Genomic DNA, 13,270 nt, shown 5'->3' with positions numbered 1-13,270 from the left:
TGAATGGGAGATCGGAGATGCTGTCTGATCGAGATTTGTTCTCCTTGACCTCCTGCCACTGTTTCCTGGGTCTGCTTCTCCTGGGGAAGACGAATGGTTATTCCAGGCTGGTCCCTGAGCATTTCCAGGGTTCTTGGCTGAATACCGTTCCAATACCATCCCAAACTCTATAGGTGTTAATTCAGGGCTTGGGTGCGTTAGGACCCCCATCCCCAGCGTGGGGGAGGGCTCAGAGCACAGGTTGTTGCGATTGATATTTTGTTTCAGCCAATTCTTGCCATGCGGGGAGAGGGACAGAGCATCGCCAGATGTTCCCAATTCCCAAGAGACGACAGAAATCTGGGTGTTTTTAAAAGCAAAATCCCTCCGCTTTTAAATGTTAAAGCTAATCCAAATACAAAAAAAAATACTGTGTGGGCCAAATAAAACCTGTCCGTGGGTTGGTGCTGGCTGTTTTGTAAGCTCTGGTCTAGCCAGACGCTGAGCAGCACTGCCGTGGAAGGGGCAAGCGGAGGGAAATGGGCCCACAAACAGGCTGAGAAGGAGCAGCCCAGAGAGGCAGGAAGGAAGCCAGAGAGAGGTAGCAATGCCGCCTCTTCCAGGAAGGCCTCCTGACCAGCCCCTCTTGACAAAAGACAAGGGCAGGTCCTGGCTCAAGAACTCACATGTGCTCCCCATGACGTAAATTCTGGGAGACTCATCAGTTTCACGAGGTGATTGTGAGTATATACGTTATGAGTCCATTTAGGTGATGTTCATGAACAGATGAAGCTAATCTATGCTGGCAACAGTAATCAGAACAGTAGTTGCCTCTGGGAGGGTGGGGACAGGGCTGACTGGGAAGGGGGCCGAGGGGACTTTCAGGAGTGATGGCATTGTTCTGTATCTTGATAAGGTTTTGGGCGGCACGTGTGGTACAAGAGGTCTGCATTTGTGGTACACTTAAGATTTGTGCAAATTTTGCATTTCACCACAAATTTTGCCTTGGGGGAACAAAGAACTCTATTTAATGACATGCATGCTTAAGTATGGGGGGAATTTAGTGGTGTCTGCAGTTTCCTTTGAAATGGATCAAAAAAGAAATAAGGTGGATTGACAGGGGGATAGATATGTAATAAAGCAAAATATTAATGGCAGCATCTAGGTGGTGGGTGTCTAGGTATTCACTGTAATATTCTTTATTTTTTCCATCTTTTTTGAGATATAATTGATATATAACACTGTGTAGGTTTAAGGTGTATACTAATGATTATATATGTATATGTGTATATATATATGTATATATATATATATATATATATATATATAGCTATAGCTATATATCTATATCTATACGCACACAACATACATATATACCTTTTCATGTACCTGTTTGCCATCTGAATATCTTCTTTGGAAACTTGTCTATTCAGGTCCTTTGACCATTTTATAATTAGATTATTTGTTTTTTTCACTGTAACATTCTTTCAACTTTTTTGTCTGTTTGAAATTTTTCATACTAAAATGTTGAGGAAAAAAAAGAGACAGGGCTATAATTAGAGCAACACGATAAAGTAGTATTGGATTATAACCCAAATAAGAAATAAATGGGTGGGAATGTAAATTGATACAGCCACTATGGAGAACAGTACGGAAGTTCCTTAAAAAACTAAAAATAGAACACCATATGACCCAGCAGTTGCACTACTGGGCATATACCCTGAGAAAACCATAATTCAAAAAGAGACCACAGGGGCTTCCCTGGTGGCACAGTGGTTGAGAGTCCGCCTGCCAATGCAGGGGACACGGGTTCGTGCCCTGGTCCGGGAAGATCCCACATGCCGCGGAGCGGCTGGGCCCGTGAGCCATGGCCGCGGAGCCTGCGCGTCCGGAGCCTGTGCTCCGCAATGGGAGAAGCCACAACAGTGAGAGGCCCGCGTACCACAAAAAAAAAAAAAAAAAGAGACCACAATGTTCATTGCAGCACTATCTACAATAGCCAGGACATGGAAGCAACCTAATTGTTCATCAACAAATGAATGGATAAAGAAGATGTGGCACATATATACAATGGAGTATTACTCAGCCATAAAAAGGAATGAAACTGAGTTATTTGTAATGAGGTGGATGGACCTAGAGTCTGTCATACAGAGTGAAGTAAGTCAGAAAGAGAAAAACAAATACTGTATGCTAACACATATATATGGAATCTAAAAAAAAAATGGTTCTGAAGAACCTAGGGGCAGGACAGGAATAAAGATGCAGATGTAAAGAATGGACCTGAGGACACGGGGAGGGGGAAAGGGAAGGTGGGATGAAGTGAGAGAGTGCCACGGACATATATACACTACCAACTGTAAAATAGATGGCTAGTGGGAAGCAGCTGCATAGCACAGGGAGATCAGCTTGGTGCTTTGTGACCACCTAGAGGGGTGGGATAGGGAGGGTGGGAGGGAAACGCAAGAGGGAGGGTATATGGGGATATATGTATATGTATAGCTGATTCACATTGTTATACAGCAGAGACTAACACACCACTGTAAAGCAACTGTACTCCAATAAAGATGTTAAAAAATAAAAGAAATGACCATGAGTCCAGAATGATATGAATAATTGAGTGAATAAAGTAAGAGATGGGAGAGAAGAGACAAATTTCCCATGCAGAAGAATTCCAGATAATTTATGTAGCTACTCTACCCTCAAGGGTGGAGCATAACTCCCTACTCCTTAAGTGTGGGCTGAGCACGATGACGTCCTTCTAAAGGGAACAGCACAAAAATGAGGGAAAAAGTAACTTTGTAGTCAAGAAACCCGACAAGTCCTGCCTCACCCAGGAGTTCAAGGTCAGCATCAGAGTCATGTTGCTAGTCTGTACCCTTGATGTGATGTGAGGAAAATGGTATTTTACTTCTGTGGTTTTCTTCCCCTAAATCCAGGACCTCAGTCTAATCATGAGAAAAATATCAGTCAAACCCCAAGGTAGGCACATTCTACAAAATACCTGACCAGTCCTCTTCAACACTGTCAGGTTCATCCAAAACAAGGAAAGGCTGAGAAACCGTCAGAGCCAAGGTGAGCCTCAGGAGCTTAAATGTCATGTGGTCTCCTGGATGGGGTCCTGGAACAGAAGGAGGACACAGGTAAAAAACAAGGAGCTCCAAATTAAATATGGGCTGTAGTTAACAACAGGGCATCGATCTAGGTTGTGAGGAAGGCACCAGAGCAACCTAAGATGTTAGCAGCAGGGGAAATGGGGCCAAGGGTGTATAGGAACTCTCTGTACCATCCTTGCAACTTTTCTGTAAATGTGAAACTATTCTAAAATAAAATTTTTATTTAAAAAAAAGCAAGCCATTTTTTAAAAATGATAAAGAGTAAAAAAAAAAAAAAAAAAAGTCTACGCTCACGGGTATGAACAGGAGACAGCTTCGTTCCTTCTCACCCTGCCTTCACACTCCATCTGTCTCAGCCCCCTTTCCCTCCTCCGTGGCTATATCAGGAGCACAGCTTCTAGATTTTCTTGCCATCTGGGGGTTTTCCAACTGTCCCAATCTCAGGGGGTCAACAGTCCAGCCTAACTTAGTATCAAAACATCCATCTGGCATCCAGCTCAGTCACTCCCCGTTTCCAGGCGGAGGCTTGACCTAAGACCCCACAGACCAAGGGAGGGGGTGACCCGTGGCGGGTCTGCCCGGTCACCTTGCTCTCTTTGTCCAGCCTCTGAGATAGACACGCCTTCCTTTCTTCTCCTTCCCAAGTTGTGCCAGTCTGACAGCTCTCTGTCTCACGGGAATCCTTGGGAAGCCCCCCCGCCCTCCCTCCTTCTCTCAAGTCCACCAAGAATTCCTGCTTCCCGTCTTCAGCAGCAAATCACTGCTGGTGATGATGCTCTTTAGCCCAAGACCACCAGAAACATACCTGCAGCTGAACAAGCTGGGTTTAGTACTCATCACAGTGAGAGAGAACACACATCCTGGGGTGAGAGGTAACACAGACCAAGCAACGGGGTGCTACGGGCTGCACTGGGTCCCCCTAAATTCATATGTTGAAATTCACCCCCCCCGCCAGTGTCTCAGATGTGACTATGTTTGGAGATGGGGCCTCTGACAAGGTTATTAAGTTAACATGAGGTTAATAGGGGGAGTCCCAATCAAATATGACTGCTGCCCTCGTAAGAAGAGGAGATCAGACATGACAGAGGACAACCACGTGAGGACACAGCAAGAAAGCAACCATCTACAGGCCAAGGAGAGAAGTTTCAGAAGAAACCAAACCTGCCGACACGTTGATCTCGGACTTCCAGCCTCCAGGACTGCAAGAAAATAAATTTCTGTTGTTGACACCCCCCAGTCTGTGGCGCTTTGTCATGGCAGCCTGAGAAAGTGATACAGAGGGTGTTGGAAAGATGCTACAATTGGCTTTAGATTCATTGGGTCATTTTGAGCAGGGTCAAAGGAAGAGAGCTCGCTCTGGATTTGGCTGCTGTCAGGGAGCCGAGGTAACTCTGTGGTTGGGCGTCTCAAGAAATCTTACCTACAAACAGCTCATACGACTCAATATAGAAAAGAAACCAATCCAAAAGTGGGCAAAACAACTAAATACACATTAAGGAGACATACGGATGGCCAACAGGTGCATGAAAAGATGCTCAGCATCGCTAATTATTAGAGAAATGCAAATCAAAACCACAACGAGGTATCACCTCACACCAGTCAGAATGGCCACCATCAAAAAGTCGACAAATAATAAATGCTGGAGAGGGTGTGGGGAAAAGGGAACCCTCCTACACGGTTGGTGAGAATGTAAATTGGTGCAGCCACTATGGAAAACAGTATGGAGCTTCCTCAAAAAACTAAAAATAGAGTTGCTGTATGAGCCGGCAATCCTATTCCTGGGCATAGATCCAGAAAAGATGGAAACTCTAAGTTGAAAAGATACCTGCACCCCAGTGTTCACAGCAGCACTATTTACAATAGCCAAGACATGGAAACAACCCAAGTGCCCATCAACATAGGATTGGTTTAAGAAGATGTGGTACATACATATAACAGAATACTACTCAGCCATAAAAAATAATGAAATAATGCCATTTGCAGCAACGTGGATGGACCTAGAGAATATCATACTAAGTGAAGTAAGTCAGACAGAGAAAGAGAAATATTACATGATATCACTTATATGTGGAATCTAAAAAATAATACAAATGAATCTATATACAAAACAGAGACAGACTCACAGACACAGAAAACAAACTTATGGTGACCAAAGTAGAAAGAGAGGGGCAGGGAGGGATAAGTTAGGACTATGGGATTAACAGATACCAACTACTATACATAAAATATATAAGCAACAAGGATTTACTGTATAGCGCAGGGAACTATAGTCATTATAATAACCTATAATGGAAAATAATCTTAATAAATATATATAACTGAATCACTTTGCTGTACACCTGAAAGTAACACAATATTGTAAATCAACTATACTTCAATTTTTAAAAATTGACATTAAGAAAAAGAGAAATCTTTTCTACAGGAGGGCGCATGAAAGCGAAGATAAAGGGGTACCAGACAAAGAAACAAGTCATCATCTATGGAGAGTGGTGTTTTGTGGTTGCCCAGTGATATTGACTGAAGCGGATGTTACGTGAGATTGTTTGCATCCTGCGGCGGACCGTCCTGACGTGGTGGTGAGCATCACATCTATTCCGTGTATCCTTTCCCACCAGGTACTGGCATTTATCTCCCTGGTGGGCATGATTGCTTCTGGCCGTTGCAGTATCCACAGAGATGACGGGCATCACTTATTTCCAGGTGTGACCTGTCTCCCCCGCTCCCCCACCCCCCGCAGCAGGGTCCTGCGTGGGATGCAGGGTCCGCCCGTCCAGGAACGCCTGCAACAGATCTTGACATAGGGGAAAGTAACTTGGATCACGCCAGACTCTGCAGTGGGCGCTTACCTATCACGGTACCCCCTGAAGTCATCCCCCGCTCTGTGCTGCACTCGCTCAGACCTTGTCCTACCGTGACCCTCCTGGCCCCTGTTCTTCTTCAGGATACACGCGCCCCATCCCCCGGGGCCTTCTCCCCCTCCGGCAGTCCGCTGGGGTGTTCTCAGTGCCAGGCAAACCTGCTTCTGCTGTGCGTGCTGGGTGTGCCAGCGGGGGAGGTTCCCACCAGCTGCTCAGCTTCACCTCCCCACACCCCAGCCCCGTAGCCCCAAATTCAGGGGATCCTGTCCTCTTCCACCATGCTCCAGCTCTGTCCCATGGAGGTTCTGAGATGCCTTAAAATAATAGACTTCATCATTCTTCAAGCACGCTGAGGCCAGAGGATCGGGAGGCTACAGTCTCAACAAGATGGTTTGCCGTGCTCACAGGTTCCCAGGGCAAGGGGCACTGCCTCTTCCTGGCCTGCAGCTGACTGCCTGTCCTTCTAGCTGTGTCCTCACATGGGAGACAGCGAGGGAGACACAGCGTCAGAGACACAGACACAGGGTGGGGGCACGCTGGTGTGCTTTCCTCTCCCTACCAGGGCACTAATCCCCAGGTGAGGGCTCCATCCTCATGACTTAATCACCTCCCAAAGGCCCCAGCTCCTAATACAATGGTATATTGGGAGTTAGGGCTTCAACATGTGATTTGGGGGTTGAGGGGTGGGAGGACATTCAGTCCACAGCACCCTGCAAGAAGGGAATGGCCTCTCTCTTCTGCAAGAACCCCACCCTCTGATGAGTCCCTTACCTCCAGACGGATGATGGGGTAATTGTGCCACTTTGGACCTCTGCATGTCTGAAGCTTCTCTTTAGAACAGGCAGACATTTATCACCTATGCACCTTCCCACTGGGACCTCAATCAAAGGGCAGAGATGGGGGAAATTCCCTTTTAAAAAAAAACAACCCAGCCTTATTGAGGTATAAGTATTTTTTTTAACTTTTTTTTTTTTTTTTTTTTTTTTTTTTGCGGTACGCGGGCCTCTCACTGCTGTGGCCTCTCCCATTGCGGAGCACAGGCTCCGGACGCACAGGCTCAGCGGCCATGGCTCACGGGCCCTGCCGCCCCGCGGCATGTGGGATCTTCCCGGACCGGGTCACAAACCCGTGTCCCCTGCATTGGCAGGCGGACTGTCAGCCACTGCGCCACCAGGGAAGCCCAGGTATAAGTATTGATATACACAGAACTGCACATATTTAATATATACTATTTGATGACTTTGGACAAATGCAAACACTGTGATACCATCACCACAATCAAGGTAACGGATGTTTTCAACACCTCCCAGGCTTTTCTTATTCCCGCTTTTAACATCCTTTTATGCTCTCCTTTGAGAAGGTTCTTTTTTTTTTTTAATTTTAAAAATTATTTATTTATTTTTGGCCAAACCGCGAGGCATGCGGGATCTTAGTTCCCTGACCAGGGATCGAACCCGGGCCCCCTGCAGTGGAAGTGCAGTCTTAACCACTGGACCGCCAGGGAAGTCCTGAGAAGGTTTGTGCACCTTCACAAAAAACGACTCTCCAGCCCTCCGTAACTTTACAAATAGGTTGGGTTTTTGCTTGTCTTTAAAAACATTTTTAGTTAAAAAAATGTAGGGGCTTCCCTGGTGGCGCAGTGGTTGAGAGTCCGCCTGCCAATGCAGGGGACACGGGTTCGTGCCCCGGTCTGGGAGGATCCCACATGCCGCGGAGTGACTGGGCCCGTGAACCATGGCCGCTGAGCCTGCGCGTCCGGAGCCTGTGCTCCGCAACGGGAGAGGCCACAACAGTGAGAGGCCCGTGTACCGCAAAAAAAAAAAAAAAAAAAAAAAAAAAAAGTAAAATTACGGTAAAAGACGCAGCATACGACTTACCATCTCAGCTCTCATTAAGTGTACAGTTCAGGAGTGTTAAGTACATTTGCAGTGTTGTGTAACCATCACCATCATCCATCTCCAGAACTATTTCATCTTCTAGAACTGAAACTCTATACCCATTAAATGATAACTCAATAACTCCCCATTCCCCAACCCCAGCCCCTGGTAAGCACCATTCTACTCCCTGTCTCTGTGAATTTGGTTACTCTAGATACTGAATACAAGTGAAATCATACAGTATTCGTCTTTTTCTGTCTGGCTCATTTCACTAAGTATAGTTCATCCACGTTGTAGCGTGTGTCAATTTCCTTCCTTTTTCAGGCTGAGTAGTATTCCATTGTATGTATATACCTCATTTTGCTTATCTATTCATCCTTTGATGGCCATTTATGTTGCTTACACCTCTCAGCTGTTGTGAATAATGCTGCTATAAACATGGGTAGACAAATTCTGTTTGAGACTCTGCCTTCAATTCTTTTGGGTTGTTGAAAAACAAAGTTCAACTGAGTAAAATTTAAAGATCTTATTGTCTTAGGCAACAATTCATGAGTCAAGCAGCAGCCAGTGTAAGCAGAGAGAAAGGAGCTCTGAGAAGCTGTACAAAATGCGAGTCATTTATAGGCAGAAGGCAGCAGAAGTGAGGAAGTCACACTGGGCAAAAAAGCAGGTTGGTTACCGCCAGGTTGCTTTCCTTTAGAGGATGGCAGGGTCTATCAGGCAGGTTACCTAATCAGGGCTAATAAGGTGATTCCTGATTGACTGGTTTAAGATTCCATTTCTGGGAGAGCAGAAACTGTAATGAAGTCTTTTTTTTTTTTTTTTTTTTCTGTACGCGGGCCTCTCACTGTTGTGGCCTCCCCCATTGCGGAGCACAGGCTCCAGACGCACAGGCCCAGCGGCCATGGCTCACGGGCCCAGCCTCTCCACGGCATGTGGGATCTTCCCAGACCGGGGCATGAACCCGTATCCCCTGCATCGGCAGGCGGACTCTCAACCACTGCGCCACCAGGGAAGCCCTAATGAAGTCTTTTTTTAAAAAATAAATTTATTTATTTTTGGCTGCATTGGGTCTTCGTTATGGTGCACGGGCTTCTCATTGCGGTGGCTTCTCCTGTTGCAGAGCACAGGGTCTAGGTGCGCAGGCTTCAGCAGTTGCAGCACGCGGGCTCAGTAGTTGTGGCGCACGGGCTTAGTTGCTCCGCAGCATGTGGGATCTTCCCGGACCAGGGCTCGAACCCATGTCCCCTGCATTGGCAGGCGGATTCTTAACCACTGCGCCACCAGGGAAGTCCCTGTAATGAAGTCTTATTGGGTGACACGGGGCTTAGCCTAAGTGACTTCATTTTGAGCCTGTTTTGTTTTTAACAGGGTATATACTCAGAAGTAGAGTTGCTGATGTTTGTCTGTTTTTGTTTCTATTTTCTACTTTTTAATTTTACACTGCAGGGGTTTTTTGGGTTTTTTTTTTTTTTTTTGGCCACACTGAGCAGCTTGCAGGATCTTAGCGCCCTCACCAGGGATTGAACCTGCACCCTCGGCAGTGAAAGTGCGGAGTCCTAACCACTGGACCGCCAGAGGGCTCCCTACACTGTTATTTTGAAATAACTTTAGATTTACAGAAGAGTTGTCCCTGACGTTAACATCTTACATAAGCAGGGTACATTGGTCAAAACTAAGAGATCAACATTCACACATTAGAATTAAATAAACTACTCACTGTATTCTAATTTCCCATTTTTCTGCTAATGTTTCTCCAATCCAGGATCCCACATGACATTGAGTCTCCTCCTGTCTGTGACAGTTCTTCCCTCTTTCCTGGATTTTTATGACCTTGACAGTTTTGAGGAGCCCTCGTCAGGGATTTTGTCCAACCTCCCCAAGTCTGATTTTGTCTGATTTTTTTTTCGGGATGGGACTGAGATTGTGGCTTTGGGGGGAGGAACACCAGAGAGGTGAGGTGCCCTTCTTGTCATGCAGGCTGTTTTCCTTGGATGCACTTTTAGTTTCTGGTAGTGGCTCTGGGGACCCCAATGTGCAGCACAATCTATATGATGACAAATTGTGAACAGAGATGTGATAGAAAAGAACTAGCAGCTGTGAGTGGGTATAACAAGGGACCTACTTTATTTGGTATGATGGGGAGGTATTCTGGAGGTAGTGATAGAAGATGGTACCTGAAGGATCAGAAGAAGCTGCGGGGAGAGAGTTTCAGGCAGAAGTAACAGCCTGTGCAAAGGCCCTGAGGCAGGGACAAGCTTAGAATTGGAGGAACAGAGAGAAAACCAATTCATGTGTGTGTGTGTGGGGGTGCTGGTGTGAGTAAGGGAAGGGGTGTTCTAGAGGATGAGGCCAGGGAGGTGGGCAGGGCCAGCTTGTGCAGGGTCTGAAGTCTAAGAGGGATTTTAGAGCTTATTTTCAGGCAGCAGAAGCCACTGGTGGGGGCGAGGGGGTGCTGGTTTAAGCAAACCTGGGCATGGCATTGTGGCTGTGAATGGAGTTTGGCAGGAAATGGTACGTGGGCCCAGATGCTGGAGGTGCGTTTAGCTCTAGCAGGTATGCCAAAAATTAAACCATTTTATTTATAGCATGACAGCCACACAGCGATTGGCCACCAACTAAGAAAAAGGCAGCATAAGCTACAGGCTCCTGGAATCCCCTCTGAGCCACTCTGGACAGGTGTGTCTCACCTGGACCGGCAGGAAAAGGAGCGTTCAGGGATTTTCGAACTTTTTTCTCTCTTTCCTCTTTTTTTTTTTTTTTTGCTCTTATTTTTTCACTCACAGTCTCTTGGGGGGATTAGGGGGGCAGGGAGTGCAACTCAATTCATGCTTAACAGGAAACCGTGCTCAGAAGCCGAAGCAGAGAGAAGTGAAAGCAGAGCTGACTTGATGGAGGAAGGGATAGGAACCTCGATCCCCACAACAGGGTCCTCCGCTTTGCCCCGAAGGATAATTTTTAAAAGGAAGGGCTCTGCTGCAGGATGGACATGTCACAGATCTGCCGTTTGCCGGCTTGGTGACCCCGTGGCTTGGAATATCCCTCTCCAAAAAAAATGGAGCAAGACATCCTTACCCCATATGGTGCTGCAAATTAATAAATTAATACCTGTCCAAGGGCTTATGTGGTGTGTGGCACACAGCAAATGCTCAATAGCTGTGTTTTTTTTTTTTTTTTGCGGTACGCGGGCCTCTCACTGTTGTGGCCTCTCCTGTTGCGGAGCACAGGCTCCGGACGCGCAGGCTCAGCGGCCATGGCTCACGGGCCCAGCTGCTCCGCAGCATGTGGGATCTTCCTGGACTGGGGCACGAACCCGTGTCCCCTGCATCGGCAGGCGGACTCTCAACCACTGCGCCACCACGGAAGGCCATTAGCTGTTATTTTTTATCGAGAAGAAATTCACATGAAATTAACCATTTAAAAATGCCAGAGAGGGTGTGGAGAGAAGGGACCCCTCCTGCACTGTTGGTGGGAATGTAAGTTGGTGCAGCCACTATGGAGAACAGTATGGAGGTTCCTTAAAAAGCTAAAAATAGAATTACCATATGATCCAGCAATCCCACTCTTGGGCATAGATCCAGAAAAGATGAAAACTCTAATTTGAAAAGATACATGCACCCAATGTTCATAGCAGCACTATTTATAATAGCCAACACATGGAAGCAACCTAGGCATCCTTTGACAGATGATGGATAAAGAAGACGTGGCATGTGTACACACACACACACACACACACACACGCACGCATGCACGCACGCACCATGGAATACTCCTCGGCCACAGAAAAGCACGAAATAATGCCATTGGCAGCAACATGGACGGACCTACAGATTATCATACTAAGTGAAGTAAGCCAGAGAAAGACACATATTTTATCACTTATATGTGGAATCTAAGAAATAGTACAAATGAACTTATTTACAAAACAGAAACATCATTGTGACAAGGGGCACAAAACTTGTGGCCTTCCTATGAACAGATACCCAACACGTATCCCCCCTTCACCTGCACGTGGCTGCTGGGCAGGACCAGTGGGACAGGGCTCAGTACTGGAAGGAAAGCTACAGTATTTAGTGGGGGTGTTTGTTTGCCGCCTGGAGCCTGTCCGGTCCACATGTGGCTGGGCCATGAGTGGTGTTATAGGCATAAAGGCTTTGAACCCCCCTCTTCAAGGGGAAAAAAAAAAAAGATTCCATGTATATGCCATTCTGGAAAAGGCAAAACAATGGAGCTAATAAAAAGATCAGTGGTTGCCAGGAGTTTGCGGGGGAGGGGAGATGAATACATAGAATACGGAAGTTTTTATGAGCAGTGAAAATACTTTGTATGACATTATAATGATTTTGTCATCATACTTTTGTCCAAACCCATAGAACGTGCAACACTATTCACTTCATAAAGCGAACCCTAAGATGAACTATGGACTTTGGTGATTATGATGTGTCAGTGCAGTTCAGCCTTAGTTTAAAAAAAAAAGTCTTAAAAAGAATTAACACTCAGGGTAGACGTTTATTGGCAAAACCTTTGTTTCACTTTTATATACGTATACACATTATGTATATGTTTGTTGGACTGATGTAAAATGTGCTTTTTAGAATGAAAAAGTTTGCAGGTTACTGTAGTTATACTGGCAAATAAAAGCAGAAATTAATCGGAAAAAAAAAAAAAAAACCAGAAACAGACTCACAGACATAGAAAACAAACTTCTGGTTGCCAAAGGGGAAAGGGGAGGGAGGGGGATAAATTAGGAGTTTGAGATGGACAGACATACACTACTGTATATAAAATAGATCAACAGGGACCTACTGTATAGCACAGGGAACTATATTTTATATCCCGTAATAAACCATAATGGAAAAAAATCTGAAAAAGTATATATATGGACATATATATATATATATATATATATATATATATATATCACTTTGCTATACACCTGAAACTAATAAAACATTGTAAGTCAACTATACTTCAATAAAAAGTTTTGAAAAAAATTAAAAGTAATTTAATGATTTGAAAGCATGCAATTCAATGACATTTAGCACATTCACAAAGCAGTGCAAACATCACTCTATCTAGTTCCAAAGGAAGCCCCCCGTGCCTGTCAGCAGACACTCCCCATTCCCCTCCCCACAGCCCCAGGCAAGCACTCATCTACTTTCTGTCTCTCTGGATTTGCCTGTTCTGGACATTTCCTAGAAATGGAATCATACACTGGGTGACCTAGGTGTGGCTCTTTCACTCAGAGTCACATCTCGAGGTTCATCCACACGGTGGAATGTATCGGCTCTTTTTCACTTTATGGCTGAGTAAGAATCTGGTGAGTGGCTAGAACTCATTTTGATTATCATTTTTCCTTTTACTATTACAACCGCCACTACTTCTGCTATTATTATTACAATTGCTGGGAATGTTTGCGCAAGAGGAGGGAAAACTGGCTGGA

The 13,270-nt window shown here is 45.5% G+C and overlaps 1 pseudogene; it reads left to right on the top strand.

Moving 5' to 3' along the window:
* Positions 1-11,723: 11,723 nt before the first annotated feature.
* Positions 11,724-11,819, top strand: LOC132481018 (small nucleolar RNA SNORA11; annotated as a pseudogene).
* Positions 11,820-13,270: the final 1,451 nt, after the last annotated feature.

The sequence above is a fragment of the Mesoplodon densirostris genome, chromosome 19 (genome assembly GCF_025265405.1).
Source record: "Mesoplodon densirostris isolate mMesDen1 chromosome 19, mMesDen1 primary haplotype, whole genome shotgun sequence".
Classification (NCBI taxonomy): Eukaryota; Metazoa; Chordata; class Mammalia; order Artiodactyla; family Ziphiidae; genus Mesoplodon; species Mesoplodon densirostris.
This window is presented reverse-complemented; position numbering and strand designations above follow the sequence as displayed.